The 18,701-nt window shown below is 44.7% G+C and overlaps 1 long non-coding RNA gene across 1 annotated transcript in view; it reads right to left on the bottom strand.

The window, feature by feature from the left end:
- Positions 1–1,513: 1,513 nt before the first annotated feature.
- The window catches only part of LOC142486199 (uncharacterized), a 41,658-nt gene continuing 24,470 nt past the window's right edge, over positions 1,514–18,701 (bottom strand). Inside the window, exons 5-6 of the long non-coding RNA XR_012798859.1 lie at positions 3,540–3,608; positions 1,514–1,644 (exon numbers count right to left, since the gene is read on the bottom strand). This is a non-coding gene — a long non-coding RNA (uncharacterized LOC142486199). The remainder of the gene's footprint in view (positions 1,645–3,539; positions 3,609–18,701) is intronic.

Here is an 18,701-nt window from a genome sequence, read left to right as displayed (position 1 = left end):
ACATATTTTAATTAAAATGTATGACTAGTGTAGATGAGCAGGGGGTCTCCGGAGCATATACACTAAACAATGCTAAAAACCCTTAAATACCTCTTACACTTACCTATCTAAGTGCTACCAGGTGGGGAATGGCGCGAGGGCTGGGAAATACATGACGTCATCGGCGCGACTCGTAACTGCGCATGCACGGCATCAACCACAGTAAGCTGTGTCGCTATCATCATGAAAAGCAAGCAGCTTTAATGAGGGCAGCTCGGCACATCATCACAGGCTCCCAGGCCACTCCCCTTTCGTCCTGCCCAATCACCTAAGAGTTGCATGTCCCTGAACCATGATTCACTACTGGCAACAGAAGTCCTGCCTAAGAGTGACTGCCAGTACTTAGAATGGATGTCTGCACATGCGCAGACCAAACCCCTGATATCAGGGAGTCCTGCAGTTCAAACAGACACACCACCACAGCAGTTAAAGGAGACAACTCCAGCAAGACTGTAAAATCTACCAGAGTGCATACAATATCAGAAAGACAGCAAAAATAGAGTGAGCGTGCAGAATATCTGATAGCCACTGAGAAAAGGCAAACCAAACCCACTAGATAAAATAAATGAATAAAGAACCAATTCTACATGCCTCAGTATCAACTAAAAAATATATAAAGAACCAGTGAGCACCACATATGACATAATGGTGTATATAGTAATAAAACGTACTGTGTGACCTACACAAAGTGATACATGATAAAGAACTCCTGAACAAAGACACACTTGTAATACACATACAAAAAAAAACCGGACAAAACCACTAAATCCATGTGGTACACCAATGTTGCTCTCCTAGGAATAATATAAAGAAAAAACTAAACATGACAGGAGATCCCAGAGACGCAGGTCCATCAAAGTATGCACGATCACCGCCTGTCAAGGAAACATTTCAGGTTAAGTTGTTCATTGAGACCACCTTCCATATATGTCCCAAGATGAAAAATCCAGAAAGCCTCCCTTCTGAGTGCAGTATCCCTATCCACAGCCCCCTTACATGGGGAAACAACCTCAATACCCATGACCCTTAGTGACGCAATGGGATGCCTATGCTGCACACAATGTTGTACAAGCGCTATGGGATCAGTGCAATTTTTAATAACACTTATGTTCGATGAATCTCTGTTTTAACATTCGGGTTGTCTTGCCCACATAGAGCAAACCGCACGGACATCTCAGAATATACACCACATATGTAGTACGACACGTAATGCGATGCTTAATTTTAATTGCTTTACCTGAAAACGGATGATGGAAAGTATCCCCTAGAAAAAGGCTATGGCATATGGAACAGGTAGATGAGGGAATAAATCCCTAATTGGGTGCTCTAAAATCCTCCTGGTAAGCCGTGCAATCTCAATGTAGACTTTAAATGAGCAGGGTTCCCATCCCCATATAGAAGAATATACAGGTGTTCATTGACTAGTTCCCTGCAAAATCACATTAGAAGCAGAGCAATGCATGCCAACACAGGGAAAAGCCTTCTAACCTGACCGGTGAACTTGCTGCTCCACCCGGCGGTCCCTCTCTGGGCATGCTTCCAGATCCCCCGTGGCTTCACGTGGAAGGGAGTAGATACTCACAATGCTGCTTGGACTCCGGTAAACTGTATTTGGGTAGAAGGGTCAGACCTGCTCAGTCGCGTGCGTCCGTCCCGGCGGTAGTATCCAAATTGAAAATCATGGGACCATGAGCACTGCAAAACAGGGTCTGGCTGGAGGCAAGGTGCAATAAGAAAAAACTTTATTACGGCATGTGAGCCGAGGTTAAAAAGACATAAGGAAAAATACTCTGACGCGTTTCGTACCTTAGGGACTTTATCTTTGATTGATTTTTTTCTTATTGCACCTTGCCTCCAGCCAGACCCTGTTTTGCAGTGCTCATGGTCCCATGATTTTCAATATGGCATATGGAACAATTACAACATCTAAAATTGCTAGGTTTACCCATACTCAAAAAGTTGGTATTTTGGTAAAACCTTTTGTCATCAGATTTAATTAGTGTGTCCGAAATATTCCTCCCCCGTCTGTATGCAAGCATGGGGGGTTCGCGGCACACTTCTGATAGGAATTGATCGTGCTGTAATATATGCCAGATTTCATAATTGTGGACTGTAAGAAATTACTCCCTGTGTTGTAAGTGTTGGGGAATATAATCCTATCTCGTTTGGTCCAATTATGACTGGAAACAGATACATCCCGCTTAAATGCTTCCTCCACAATAGTGGGTGCATAGCCTCTAGCCACAAAACGTTCCTTAAGATCTGAGAGGCTGGGCCCAATTTTTCAGGTCTGTCTATTATCCTGGTAACACGTACCTTCTGAGAATAAGGGAGTGCTTTGATAAGGGCTGGTGAGTGATGACTATCTGCCCTAAGCATCGCATTACGGTCAGTGGGTTTTCTGTAAACGTCAGTGTGGATTACCCCATGGTCCAAGCTGACAAGTACATCAAGATATGCAATAGAGGTACTACTCCATGTATTAGCAAACCGTACTGGTGAGTTCAGCTAACTCAAATACTCAATGAAGGCTACCAGTTGACCCTCAGAACCCTTCCATAGAATGAAGATGTCATCTATGTATCGGAAGTAACAGTGCATATGTTCATAAAATACCGAACTATAAATGTAATTCTGTTCAAAGTGTACCATGTATAAATTAGCATAGGCAGGGGCCACATTACTTCCCATGGCCGTACCTTTAACCTGCAAATAATGCTGATGTTCAAATTAAAATAATTTTTATATAATTTAAAATGTAACAACAACAAAATATATTCTGAAGGGACGGTATCTGCATAATGGGAAATAAGTGCCTCTTTGACCACCTCTAGGCCATCATCATGAGGGATGATGATGTAGAGGCTGACCACATCCAGAGTCACAAGGATCAATCCCTCTAAAAGGTACAGTCAAGAGTCTAAGTTTACTCAAGAAGTCAGAGGTGTCTTTCAAATATGAGGGAACACTTTGAAAAATTGGTTGCAGTATCCTATCTACGAATACCGCCAAAGGCTGGTTAAGTGAATATGTTGCTGCAATAATTGGTCTCCCCAGGGGGTCTATCATACATTTATGCACTTTAGGTAGCATATAAAATACTGGACATTTAGGATGTTCTATATACAAATATTCTGCCTCCTCCGTAATCCAACGGTTGTTAAGACCCATATCAATGATCCCTTTGATCTCATGAGCATATTCAAATGTGGGATCTCTGGATAAAGGGATATAATTCTCAATATCTGAGAGTTGGCGTAAGGCCCCCCCTTATATTGAATATAATCCAGGATGACCAATGCACCCCCCTTATCTGCTCTTTTCACAATAATATCTTTATTTGCGGTAAGGGTTTTGAGTACTTGTCTCATTGAAACTTAGATTATATTTGATTTTAGAATTATGCTTGATATGTTTAGTGAGATCTGCTTTAACTATTCGCATGTAGGTACTGACTGACTGGTTCTTAATAGGAGGTATGAAGGTGGATCTCAACTTACATCCCCCTGTTGTCTCCTCGATGGTGGATACTGGTACGATGGGGATTTTCCTGCGCCTGCTCCATGTGTCTAGAGGAAAAAAAAGATTTAATATTAAGATTCCTTTCTAACTTGAAAAGATCAACTTCCATATTAAAATCATTATAAGTCACAGTTGGTACATAAGATGGCCCCTTTGATAAAAACAGCCATTTCCAACTCTGTGAGAATATGACTAGATAAATTGACCACCAACTAATTCATACTCAAGTCTTGGTTTGGGAATGGAGTTGAACACGATCTTTTGCCTTTTCTTTTCCCACGCCTGGGCCTTTTGCTCCTCCTGTGTGACGATTCAGGGGATTCCTTCCCCTTCTTTCTCTCCCTCTGTCCCATCTCCTGCCAATCCTTTTACCCTTTCCCACTCCTGTCCCGCTCCGTCTACCTCTCTCCCACTGCCTCAGTGCATGCCCCGCAGACCTCGCGCCCCTGCAGTGATGCTCCCCGACACCCGCTATGCCCGCGGTCAGTACCTCACCGTCCCTGGCGGTCCCGTCTGTTCCTCTGCCTCCCTCCAGCGGGGTACCCGCGGCGCTCCGTGCGCATGGTGACGCGACCTGTGCACGCACTCCCTCAGCTCACGGAGGGCGCGTGCAGACGCTCCGCCTCTGGGCTCTGTCTCCCTTCTGCTTCCTTCTCCCGGTCCCTGCGGGCCATCTCCCTGTCACAGCCTGTTCGCGCGCACCCTCAACTTACAGAGGGCGCGCGCACACGCTCTTCTTCTTTGGTCTGCCACGTTCCTGACTCCTCCTCCCAATCCCTACAGGTCACTCCCCTGACTGCCCCTTCTGTCTCCTCATCTCCCTGACCTATCTCTGTTGTCTCCCACTTCTCTCTCTGCTCCTCCCCTCTCTCCTATTGGTGTGTCTCCCTTTATAATCCGTCTGTCCTCTCTTCCTCGCTCTGCATAGTTCCTGTTTCCCTGTGTGTGCTGACCTATGCTGTGCTCCCTCTGTGTCCCTGCTGTATCCTGCTCCTGTGTTTACTTTGGATTTCCTTGGCTTTGACCCCTGCTTGTCCTGGACTACCCTGCTCTCTGTACCCCTTTGAACCCTGCTACGGACACTACCTCGTTTACCTCTGGCATCCTTGGACCTGGCTTTGTACCCTGACGACTCTACTCTCTGGACCCCTGGACATTGGCACACGGACACGACCATCCTTACGCTTTTACCATCTGACGTTGCAAGTATCATTAACTACTCTCTCTACAGGCCCAGCAACGCTCCAGGCTAGCTCCCACTGCTGTGGGTGTGTGGTGTCATACCGTTCCCACCTCAGTACTGGGGTCTTGCCAGGTCTGCGGGCATACAGGCGTGACATCCTGGAGTTGAACGGAACTCTAAAAAAGGAAATGGACTTGTATCCCTTGGTCGATCTGTAGATGAACGTCCATCCAAATCACTGGTGTCTTTATCTGCTTGTGGTTTGTGTCCTTTTGGCTTGACTTTAGCTTTTCCCTCTGGTTTACGCCAAAGGTAGACACGTCCGTCTTTATAATCTGCTGTCACCTTCTTGAACTTTTGTTTCTTGAAGTGTAGTAAATCACTTTTAAATTTTTCCAGTTTAATCTTTAGTTCATCCATAGATGCGAGCGCATCTGCACCTGTACTGATATGTTCAATGGGAAGTTCCACCTTTAGAATGTCACGTCGTGTATCAGATAGTTGTGTACCAACCTCCTCCACCACAAGAATCAAAAGATCCAGCGAAGCTTTGTTAAGGACCTGGCACCATTTTTCACAGAACTGCGGATTACCGGAGCCTATCGTGGGTCTATTGTTAATCCTAAACCCCCGCGGTATCAATCGCTGTCGTTAATATTCTGACAATGTATTGCCATGTGAATGCAATTCTATTTCCTATTTTTTTAAACGTTCCAACTCACGTAGGTGGTCTATAGGTCTATCAGGACCAAAAATCTCCTCCGTGGAGGTTTTAATAAGTATACGGTTGATTTCTTGCTCAGATAGTGTCAAAGTATCCGCTCTTTGTGTAATACCAAATGAGAGATTACTCAGATTCTCCATGTAGAAAGTGTGACTAAATGATAGTTGCACTGATGATACCTATGGCAAGCTCACGCAGAGACGCAACAGCAAATCACGCAGGAGTCCCTTAGGGGGTTAAAACAGCTCCTCACTCTATTCTTCCAGTGGGTAATGACCACAGATGATAAAAGAATTAGGGATAAAGGGGAAAATACCCCACACATGAGAAACAATGTCAAATGTCACAGTGAAATCACACTATGAATCCAGCAGAAATCTGTTAATGGTGCTCAGAATCTGCAGGACAGAGACAGTCAATAGAAAGAGGTGATCTGGCACACAATCAATGAAGTACTATAATGTCACCTCCCGGTGCCCACGGACCAAGGGGGGGGGGGTCGTCCTACCATGTCCCCAAGTGGTATCAGGGTAAAGAGAGTAGTCCAGGCACACGGTTTTATCACAAAGAAGAAAATGTAATCCAGCATAAATCCAACGTTTCGGCTGCACACAGGCAGCCTTTGTCAAGGTGAGAGCTGATACGAAACAATGCTAAACCCTTAAATACCCCTTAGGTAAGTGTAAGGGGTATTTAAGGGTTTAGCATTGTTTCGTATCAGCTCTCACCTTGACAGAGGCTGCCTGTGTGCAGCCGAAACGTTGGATTTATGCTGGATTACATTTTCTTCTTTGTGATAAAACCGTGTGCCTGGACTATTCTCTTTACCCTGATACCACTTGGGGACATGGTAGGACGACCCCCCCCCCCTTGGTCCGTGGGCACCGGGAGGTGACATTATAGTACTTCATTGATTGTTTGCCAGATCACCTCTTTCTATTGCCTGTGCAGAGGGGAGCAGTTCTTGGCGAGCCCCATGAGGCTGTCCGCCTTTGGGGCATCACAGATCTACATACTGTGTAGGGACACAGCAATAATTATACTAATAGTGAGGTAGCCAAGTTGCCAAAGAACCTACAAAATAAGCAGAGAAGCAGGTACGGTGAAGTACATTTGTATTGAGCTACAACGCAATGTGCTCACAAGTGATAATTTTATTTGAGAAAAGAGATCTATATCCATAGATGTATCCACATCCACACACATACATACATAAACATATACAGGAGGGCCCAAAGCATACGGCGGGTTCCGTTCTAAGGGCCCGCCACAAAGCAAATATCGCCGGAAACCGGAACCGGCGATTTTCGGCATGTGCGCATGTGCAAACCGGTAATACCCCCTTCTGCGCATGCGCAACCTCTGTTCTGCGCATGCGCACCCTCGGCGACAGCCTTTTCTGTGCGACCTCTGACTTCCCCCGATCTGCGCATGCACAGATATGACGGTCCCCTTCTCGTTACAGCCGTATAAGCGGATCGCCGAAAAGTGGGGAGCCAAGAAGCGGAGCCTTGCTGTATAAACACACACGTTTGGTTACCCCTGATTGGTAATAAGGGTTCAAGAAGAGTCAGCTCTTGAACCCAGTACTGTGTAATGTATCAAATGTATTGTGTGCGCCAATTAAGTATTTGATGTGTTTTTACCTTTATACAACAAGAAACAAAGAAGAAGTCCAGAGCAATATCCAATGTGACAAAAATACACAGTGAAATACCTATATATCACTTGAAAAAGGATCATTTAGTTAACCCTTTGGCCAAAGCGTACAAGCCTGCGAGCCACATCAAGGCATGACCAATTCGCAGGTCCTAACACTAACTGATTAAAATTCTTATTTTCCTCTATAATTAGAGGAAGAATTGTCCTGACATTGAACCTGTCCCAACCAGCTGCATGAAAAGAAAACCTGCTTACTTGGAAAGTGGAGAGGGGCGAGCTTAAACCCTGGGAGGGAGGAGCCACTAAACTCCAAAACATTTGAGACCAGCTGGACAAAGTTAATAAACATACAGATACCCAACAAGCTCTAAGAAACCCCCAAATTTACCACACTACTATATATATATATATATGTCAAAAGGAGCACTACTGGGCGCGGCTAAATGTATACAACAAGAAACAAAGAAGAAGTCATCCAGAGCAACATCCAATGTGACAAAAATACACAGTGAAATACCTATACATCTCCTTTTGACACTTATATACATACAGTCATGTGAAAAAGAAAGTACACCCTCTTTGAATTCCATGGTTTAATATATCAGGACATAATAACAATCATCTGTTCCTTAGCAGGTCTTAAAATTAGGTAAATACAACCTCAGATGAACAACAACACATTACATATTATACTGTGTCATGATTTAACAAAAATAAAGCCAAAATGGAGAAGTCATGTGTGAAAAACTAAGTACACCTTATGATTCAATAGCTTGTTGAACCACCTTTAGCAGCAATAACTTGAAGTAATTGTTTTCTGTATGACTATCAGTCTTTCACATCGTTGTGGAGGAATTTTGGCCCACTCTTCTTTACAACGTTGCTTCAGTTCATTGAGGTTTGTTGGCATTTGTTTATGCACAGCTCTCTTAATGTCCAGCCACAGCATTTCAATCGGGTTGAGGTCTGGACTTTGACTGGGCCATTGCAACACCTTGATTCTTTTCTTTTTCAGCCATTCTGTTGTAGATTTGCTGCTGTGCTTGGGATCATTGTCCTGTTGCATGACCCAATTTCGGCCAAGCTTTAGCTGTCAGACAGATGGCCTCACATTTGACTCTAGAATACTTTGGTATACAGAGGAGTTCATGGTCGACTCAATGACTGCAAGGTTCCCAGGTCCTGTGGCTGCAAAAACAAGCCCAAATCATCACCCCTCCGCCACCGTGCTTGACAGTTGTATGAGGTGTTTCTGCTGATATGCTGTGTTTGGTTTTCGCCAAACATGGCGCTGTGCATTATGGCCAAACATCTCCACTTTGGCCTCGTCTGTCCAAAGGACTTTGTTCCAGAAGACTTGTGGTTTGTTCAGATGCAACTTTTCAAACCTAAGCCGTGCTGCCATGTTCTTTTTAGAGAGAAGAGGCTTTCTCCTGGCAAGCTGGTGTTTGTAGATGCCGTCTCCCTCTCACTCAAGACGGGGCAGGTCTCAGTCTTTACTCCCAGATTTTCTCCTGGCAACCCTTCAAAACAAACCATACTTGTTCAGTCTTTTTGTAATTGTACTGTCATGAACTTTAACATTTAACATGCTAACTGAGGCCTGCAGAGTCTGAGATGTAACTCTTGGGTATTTTGCAATTTCTCTGAGCATTGCACGGTCTGACCTTGGCGTGAATTTGCTGGGACGTCCTCTCCTGGGAAGATTGGCAACTGTCTTGAATGTTTTCCACATTTGAATAATCTTTCTCACTGTAGAATGATGGACTTGAAATTGTTTGGAAATGGCCTTATAACCCTTCCCAGATTGATGGGCAGCAACAATTGCTTCTCTAAGATCATTGTTGATGTATTTTCTCCTTGGCATTGTGTTAACACACCTGAATGCTCCAGACCAGCAAACTGCTAAAACTTCGGCTTTTATAGAGGTGGTCACACTTGCTGATGATCAATTAATCAAGGGCATTTGATTAGTAGCACCTGTCTGCTACTTAGCATCTTAATTCCTATGGAAGCAGTAAGGATGTACTTAGTTTTTCACACATAGCTTTTCCATTTTGGCTTTGTGTTAAATAAATCATGACACAGTGAAATATGTCATGTGTTGTTGTTCATCTGAGGTTGTATTTACCTAATTTTAAGACCTGTTAAGGAACAGAGGATTGTTATTATGTCCTGATATGTAAAACCATAGAATTCAAAGAGGGTGTACTTTCTTTTTCCCAATGGTATTCTCGTTGACCGTGATTCAGTCCAATCTAGACAACACATCCATTGGGTCTCAAGTATGATGGCAAATTAATGACAGAGGCGCACAGGAATTAATAAATGTATTTATTATATGATATATACCAGTTGATATATACCAGGCTGATATATACCAGTAAAGCTGGCCAGCCAAACTCAGAATGGCTTTGGGGCCAATTTTTCAATCTAAGACTCGAGCTACACCATCAGAGCGGCAGGAGGAAAAAGATCAAATAGTCACTATAACCTTCATTTTTTCGGGCCTCATGTAATAAAAATATGTAAAGGTCACTGGTATCTCTCCCCATCATCTACAGTATCTTTCTCCTACCCTCTCACCATCCTCCCAATCCCTCTCATCCCCATACCCCCTCTCTCCACCCCCTCCCTCTATCCACAACCTTCTTTATCTCCTCTCCCCCCAACCTACCTCCCACTCTGTCCCAAATAGCCAAAAATCTCCGGGCCCCTTGTTAAGGTTTCTTGGACCACATGAATCCCGCGGGCTGCATGTTTGACAGGCCTACTGCTGCGGCACAGTTTATTCGAGCATTTGCCCGTTCTGTGCCGCAGCAGTAGCCTGGTGCGCGCCCGAGAGTGACGGGCGCGCGCCGAAGCAGCGGAAGAGCGCCCGCCGATCGGGGCGCTCTCCCTACCGCTGCCGGGTCCGCCGGGTCCCCCGGAACCCCCTGCCGCTGTCCCGCGATCGCGGGACACCAGGGCTCCCTCGGGGAGCCCCTGGACGCGCGTGCAGGGGGCGCACGCTCCCGAAGACGCGTGACCGCGCGTCTATGACGCGCGGCACGCCGAGGGGCGGCCACTAGCAAGCCGGGAAATCTCCCGGCTTGCGGATCTGGCCGCAGTGTAATAAACTGTGTCGCCAGTGTATAGTAGTGAGAAGAGGCAGATCGGATGGTGGAATCTCTCTGCTCACCTATATAAAAGTCCAACAGGTAACCTAAGGGTGGTAACTCAACTGGAACTGATTGATTAACTGATAATGGAGTAGTAAATACAGATCAGAAAGAGGTCTCTATCAACTAACCTATGGTATACCTAACAAGTAACATAGGGATATGTACCCAATGGGAACCGATTGGCATACATTTAGAGAAAGTAGACGAGACAAGTGAAACAGGTATACACTGGCGACACACTTTATTCGAGCTCGGCTAGTCCCACGAATTCGGGTATACCCGGGTGTATTGAGGTTTGTGACTGTTTTCTGCCCGAGTGCATTGGGTTATTTTCCAGGCAGGGATTGAAGCATTTTATTCCCGCTGGCTGCAATACTGCACAGTATATATATATATATATATATATATATATATATATATATATATATATATATATATATATATATATATATATATATATATATATATATATATATATATATATATATATATATATATATACTGCATTACAATTCATGAATTTATGCCATCTGGTAGACACGCGAAGCATTGCAGCCTATTAAATCCTAATCATTATCATTTAACAGATCAGCCGCCCGTCAGCCAGGCATGAACCCAGGCTGGGAAGGCAAATGCAACGGGGCTTGTCAGAGGTGAGGAGCGGAGCATTCCAGGTATCTGCCAGGTACATACTGGGTATTTGCTCGAATAAAGTGTGTCGGTGCAGTACTAGTAGAGACAGGTCAGATAATGGTATCTTTTCGTTTTTTATAATCACTAATAAGAATATACATTCTTATTTTGCTTTCATTTTCTAAAGAAAGGGCTTTGCTGATCTGAAAATCTTATGTATAGTAACACCAATTTATTATTGTCATACTGATGCAATTAGGATAACTTGTATCTGCAACCTGTACAACTAGCAAAACACATTTCTATGCATCACTGACCTTGTACAATCCAGTACAGAACATGTTCAATATACTGTAGGGATAATAGAACCTGACTTACAAATAAATACACTTAGAAAATGGAAAAAAAAATAGGAAATCTAGGAATCCAAATTGTGTGTGATCTGCATTATTCCTGTTAAGCCAGGAGTTTTGTTAACTGTCTCTTAACAGACAGCTTTTTCCTAAATTTGCCTTAAAACATAATTACAATGTGCTTTCATTTTCTAATGAAAGAGAAACATTTAGATAAACCTGGATGCATTAAACCAAGTAATCTACACCTGGAAATATAAATTAATTGGTGTAATGAGGTATTAGATATGCTAATGTCTGCAAACAAATTGACCAGAGGCCATTGCAGAACCAAATGGTTGATTAAGAGAAAATAATGTACACTGTTTGCACAACATATGTTTCCTAACCAGCAATACATTGGTAGAAAGGGCGAGGGAAGACGTGAAAGAAACATGTGTAAGTGGTCAAAGGGGATTAAAAATAGGGATACTATGCTTGAATTAAATTTAAAAAAATTACACATTACAGCAACTCTATGGACTGTATTTTAGACTGCAATTTAAGCAATATTTATGCTCTAAAAATGGGAATGAGCAGAGGCTTTAGAAAATAAATCCCATTTTCTTTAAAATGGTCATAAATTGATAAAATCAGTGTTAATCTGTGTTTATGAAAAAGTAATGGTTCTTTGTCTATAAAAGCAGCATTCCTCCCGCCTTGATTAAATAAATAATAACTTACCATACTCTATCTCCCTTTTGCTGATAAATTAGAGTACATCTTCTAGACTAGCGATGCGCAAACATTGTGAGCTGCGGCCCCCTTCCTGGGAGCAACAGCGTTCCACCCATCCCCCTCTCCCAATGTCTCCGTGTCAAATGACATCACGTCACCCACAGCGTAATGCTAAGGCCCCGCTCCCAGAGTCAGCGCGCCCGCACTGCAGACAGGCGGGGCGCTGACATACACAGACCGCGATATGCGGTCTGTAGGGAGCGGGAGCGGGAGGCTTGAGCGGGAGGGGGGGCGTGGCTTGAGCGGAGGGACCCGCTACTTTCCCCCCCTCCCTCCACGGCTCGGGCTGCTGATTGAAGGTAAGTAAAGCAACACACACACAGACAGAGGCAGGCACTCACGCACACACATACACACACACAGACAGGCACGCACGCTGCTTTCACTCCACACTCCTCCCCGCTCCCCGAAGCCTCTCCTCCCCATTGGCTCACAGCCACACCACGTGACGCGTCAACGCTAGGGATCACCATTCTCTTGTATCCCATAGAGGCTGACGCGCCACAGCGTGTAGTAAGCTGTGCAGCCAGGGGGGACCGGGACCGGCTCCGCAGGATTCCCCTGCTGGTGGGGAACTCGCGTGTGGCCGCCCGCGCCACCGAGCGCAGCGGGACCGAGGCCTAATTTGACACGCGCTGGCAGCAGGTAATTGAGTTAAAGAAGCCTCACCCGGCATTTAATTTAAATGCTGTGGGGAAGAGCCCGGAGCCTCTAAACACTGGCGCCCCCCCCCCCCCCCCATGAAATTTTCCCACCTCCCCAGTTTGTGCACCGCTGTTCTAGACAATATTTGTCCGGGAGATACAATATGGCGGCTGGATCACAAAATACTGATTATATTGTTTTCTATTTGTTTTCGAAAAAGAAACAAATACTATAAGTGAAAAGAGCACTGAATTCAATTAAGGCATGGACATGCAGTACTGTTTTTAAAAACAGTACTAATAGTTCCAGCACGCTCTGACTGTAGGAAAAGTATGCAACAAGTGGGAAATGCAAAATCAGATAAGTATTTAATAAATGCACAAGTTATATACAAGGAGCAAAGTGACACCAACACAATAAAATAAAGCACAATAAAAAATACAGCAAAAAAAATGGGAGAGTGGGGGAGTGGAGAAAGGGGAGGCGGGTGGGGGGAAAAATGGGGATAAACAGGGGGGCAACGTTTCAAGGACAGACAGTTTCCTCAGGCCTGTTCCCTCTTGTCCCTAAGGAACAATAAGCACTTCCCTTACCCCAATACCCCTAAAACAAATCAACAAAATAAGCCCTAAATAGCTAAGCAAAAAAAGATAGCGTCACAAGCAAAAATGCTAAGGTACACTGTAATGGCAGCAGAACAAGAGACTATGAGGCGAGTACAAAAAATAGTTCAAGATCAAACCACAGGGTATGGAACAGCAAGTGTAGTCTCTAACTCTCTCCTCTCCTGCTGCAAAGGGGGCTGCTGTGTAGGGCTGACAGTATATATGAGCCATCTGACGTCATCATCAGGCGGGTGCTAGAATCGCAGGCAGCTGTGTTGGTGGTCATCAGGGATCAGGATCAGCTGTGCCTCTGCACGTCTCTGTGGGATTAAATGTGCAGATCACCTCCGTTAGGGTGCGCATGCCCAGTCCGAAACAAAGAGAGCTGAGAGATGGTGACCCACAAGGGCACTCGTCATCCATTGCGCATGCGCCCTGAGGCTCTCTCTGAATCCCTCCAGGAGGAGATACACTAGAATCTGCATACAGCAATGATGAAGGATCAACTCTCTTGTATCACATTGCAGCTTATGGACACAGGGGCGCCTGCGCGCGCGTGCACCAGGCTGTGATTCACATACACAGTGTATCCCCTCCTGGAGGGATTCAGAGAGAGCCTCAGTGCGCATGCGCACTGGATGACGGTGCCCTTGTGGGACCCGTCATCCATTTTGTTGATTGTTTTAGGGGTATTGGGGTAAGGGAAGTACCTCTTGTTCCTTAGGGACAAGGGGGAATGGGTCTGAGGAAGGGATCTGTCCCTGAAACGTTGCCCCCCTGTTTATCCCCATTTTTTGCCCCCACCCACCCCCCTTTCTCCACTCCCCCACTCTCCCATTTTTTTGCTGTATTTTTTATTGTGATTTATTCTATTGTGTTGATGTCACTTTGCTCCTTGTATATAACTTGTGCATTTATTAAATACTTATCTGATTTGGCATTTCCCACTTGTTGCATACTTTTCCTACAGTCAGAGCGTGCTGGAACTATTAGTACTGTTTGTAATTGTTTAGGAGGATATTGAGTCCTTCTTATGTTCCTGTGCACTCTGCATTTAGCATCTATTATCTTATTCCGTGAGTGCTGTCTATCACCTTTGTTCATGCAGTACTGTTTTGTTTCATGGCAGTGCTGCATTAAGGACTCTCCTTTAAGGTTTGCATTTGTAACCCCTCGTTATTTCCCTTAGACTGATTTCTATATACTACGTTGGGGGCCCAAGTCCTACTCTCGTTATGACCAATGCTATCCCAGTCTATGAGGACATGGCTTGATGGTCAGACAACAGGACACGACACCGGACCTTTTGTAACCAGAACGTATTTATAGAGAAACCCCTTCTAACACATCTATATCTGACCCCCAAATGAGAGGATCATACACATACAAATGACAATATTAGTACTTATCCCATAATTCGCTGAGCGGTTGTGTATCAGTGTCTCTCCCAAATCCACTGGACTCTGGGCTAAAATGGGCCTAAGTATGAATGCCGGCACGATGTTGGAGCTCTTTTGAATATGTATGTTATTGTAGCAGGCCTGTGTCTTTGCAAATACTTTCTTGTCCTTTGTGCTTAGTGAGGATCCCCTTTGTCTTTACTCATGCCTTCCTTAATCTGGTAGGCAGCTTTTCAATTCTCAGCTTCACTCGGGGGAACCGGTCTGTGACCTTGTCATCCAATTCTGCAGAGTTATTCTTCTCATGGCCTGGTCCTAAAGTTACTCTACAATCAGCCGACAGTTCCCTCTGAGACAGGGACTGCTTTCTCTCAGGGTCTCAGTTCTGCTTTCCTCGTGCTACCCTCTCAATTCCTCCTTTCTACTCAGCATTCCCTTGGTGCCACGTCTTCCAATGCTTTGCACTAATTGAATAATGTCATGTGTTCCTATTCAAGCCGCAGGGGAGTTGTAGTCCTACCGTGGCTGTTTCTCTTACACTGTGGCCCTACTGCTGGCGCTGCACGCGTGTCAGTGAGAAAGGCAGCGCGTGCAGCCAAATTCCCCGGTCAGCAGAGAGCTGCAGGGGGAAAGACCAGGGGGGGGGGGAGGCGTGACGGGGACGTGACATCACCCGGCAGGTTTATCATCATTGGCTGAACCACCGGGGGTGTGGCCTAGCGCTCCGTCGCGACTCCTGATCTCAATTTTCTTGAGCAGGAGTTTGTCGGTGCAGTGAGGCGGCCCCCTCTCGTAGCGGGCCCGGCCCCATTGTGGGGCGGCTCTTGACCCTGCAGTATCCGCCACAGCGGGCTCTACAATAGCCAGCGGGGACCTGGCCTTAGTCATTGTCTCTTTACCAGCAGCATACACACAAGAGTAATCAGCAGGTTTGTCATGGGAGAGGGGGTTTGGCCCGGTATTAAAGGGGTTACACCCCATTTGGCCACCCCCTGCTCTCACTTGGGAAGCAAGGGGTTAACTGGACTGCGGTCCAGTAATGTGTTTTTACCCTGCTTCAGCACCCAAGTGTATATTCCCCTGTAAATGTGTGTTGTTCCCATTCCAGTGTCTGCACCAACAAATACACTGGGATCTATGCGGGAGGGAAAGGGTTAATGTTAATTCAGTGATTATAGCTTTTTGTTCCATTTTCCTGCCATTGCAGGCTCCATTTTGCAGCTCCCCATAGGTCGCTGTTGAAGCTCCATACGATCCTATGGGGAAACTGGCGATTTGGGCCCATTTTATCAGAAGACCTGCAGGTGGCGCCCGAGAGGAGAAGCGGCGGTTCCCCATTGTAAGTCAATGAAGCCATTCATTTCAATGGGGATTCCTCGACACCAACCTCCAGGAACGGGTTGGCAGCCATCCAAACCGCAGACCGCAGAAGCGGATACATTGTCTAAAAAAGAGCATTGATCACATTAGGTCAAGTTCAATCACAATTGGCTTGGGAAACTTAGGTTCTAGGGCACCCAGGAATAAAATTATTTTTGCCCCTAGACGCTAGGAACCCCCACACTCGACCACCACCGGGTCAGAGAAGTTAGGACCCCCGTAAAGAGTCGCGCTCGCCACGAGGGTCGCACCATTGACTCCAATGGTAGCGGAGGTCCCATTGAATCCAATGGCGGCGCTGGCCCATGCATTTCCTATGGCGGCGCAGGCCCTATTGATTCCAATGGAGGAAAGCCGCGTGGCTTTAAAACGGCTAAGTCCGAAAGAGTAAAAAGGGTAAGCCCATATCTCCAGTTCTGTAAGTACCAGAGGGCTGGGATTTTGGTCGCATGTAGTCACTGTTCCGGCATGACTGCATGGCCATTTCCAGCCCTCTCCGATCAACCAGACGGAGTATGGGCAAAGGTGAAAATTGTGGTTTTCCCATTGACTTCAATGGCGGAGTTGCTCCATTGAAAGCCTATAGCGGCGGAGCCCATTGACTTCAATGGCGGAGGCAGAGCCCGTTGATTTCAATGGGAGAGTGAAAAGCAGAGATTTCTTTTAGCTATAGCGGAGAATCCTGCATTAAAGTTAATAGGGGATTTTAACTTGTTTTTGGTATCTCCGGTTCTGGGGGTCGTGGAAGGCTGATATTTGGCCACTATAGCAAAGGTCCTCCGGCATGAGGACCTGGCAAATTTCAGCCCGCTCAGACCCACAGAATGGATTATTTTAATATGTGTAGATATTAAAGAATGTATTGTATTTTGGGTCTGGTAGAAAAACCCAGAGCCCATATGGTATGTTAATGTTCAGGGGGGGGAGACAAATGGTCTACAATAAACCCCCTGATCAAAGGCTCCCCCACCCTGCTAGTGTATGCTAGCACAAATGAAAGCAGGACGTGGGTACTTTATGATAAGTGTTGTGTTTCACACCTTGGGACAAAGGGTTTCCTGGCCCAAACAGACTTTCAGACGCCAGTCTTGAGGGAGGGGGGCTAGGGAAATAAGCCCCTGATTAGAATATCCACCCAGTGGGCAGGTATTACTGTGCCTCTCAAGTGAGGTGGCAAGGAGGGATTGGGTGCAGATAATTGTTCTCCAATGACTTGCACTCAATGCCAGGGTATAGGAGTGAAACTCCATATAAACGAGTGTAAGCTCTATACCCTTTGTCTTTCGTTGTCTTTTCGTGATGTCTTCATTTGAACCTGATTTGCTGAATGAATTGCCAATCATGTACCTGATTGCTTCATTGTCCAACCCTAAGTAATTGTCTATTTTGTCTGTTATTTGCATCATCGTGTGTGTTCTCCTTCTTTAAGGAATAAACTATATTTATTATATCTAAGTCGTGTTCAATTCAACCCAGTTATTTTGGTGTGTATACCAAGCTACCGTGACAAGGTTACAAGAGGGTTACATAATAATCTTGATGGGACCAAGAATACAATTATAAAGAAATGTTGTTGGACATATGATCTTAGGACCACGTAAGCAATTATTCAAAATTTGGCACTAGATACAGTCTAGGATCGGATTTCCAAATGCGTACCTAATTTAGTGATACCTTAACAAGTACAGTTTACCTGTTTAAGTCCAGGCATCTCTCCCTCACTTATTTTAAGGTAGTTTTTTTGGGGACATACGTACTACTACATTTAACCTCCTCTACCTCCCCCTCTTTATTTTTAAGCAGTGACTATTAATTTTAAGTGCATTTTCTGATGAACGGCCTTGGTTCAATGACCATAAATATTTGATAGTCATTTTGTTTACAAAAATATATATACACACACCTACTGTATATACTAAATAAGTAAGTCACATAGAAATGTTTACTTACAGTTTATATAATATATAAAATATTTGTAATGTAAAAGTAAATTGTTTAATGAAAAGAACATTCCCTTCTATATATATTTTGTATGGTTTACCAACATTCACCACAAAGCCTATTTAATAACATGCCTTGTGCTCTAACTACAGTCATTGTCATACTGTATGTAAACTACAAAATAAAAAATACTTGTAAGATTGAATGTAATATTTTAAATTTGATACATGTGCAGTGCATGTTACTAATTACGCAAAACATGGCTCAGCATGTTAACTAACTATGTTAACTTTTTTGCTACCGCAAAAATACTCGAAGTACTGTAAATAGTTCCCTAAAATTATAGTGGAATTGACTACCCCTCCAGTTTATAAAGAATATTATCTTCCTAAATGTGATGCAATTGCTGAAGCAATCTCCCTCCTTCTACAGAATGTTGTACCTCATTTCTATGTCCTAAATCCATAGGGCTAGGTAAAGCCATTTCTATTTCTAAAAAAGGGAAACTGTGTGCTCAATTTCATGTCATTACCCAAAAACCTTGGCTGCAGTGGAAGCATTGTTTGTTGAAGGACTATGGGGAAAGGCAGGTTTGTGGACATGTCAGACGTGAATGCATTTCCCCCACATCTTTGCAAAGAAATGTGGAAATCTTCCTGTCTCATTAAGATAC

This window comes from Ascaphus truei, unplaced genomic scaffold (assembly GCF_040206685.1).
Source record: "Ascaphus truei isolate aAscTru1 unplaced genomic scaffold, aAscTru1.hap1 HAP1_SCAFFOLD_776, whole genome shotgun sequence".
NCBI lineage: Eukaryota > Metazoa > Chordata > Amphibia > Anura > Ascaphidae > Ascaphus > Ascaphus truei.
Note: the sequence above shows the minus strand (reverse complement) of the source record. Positions and strands in the feature narration are given on the sequence as shown.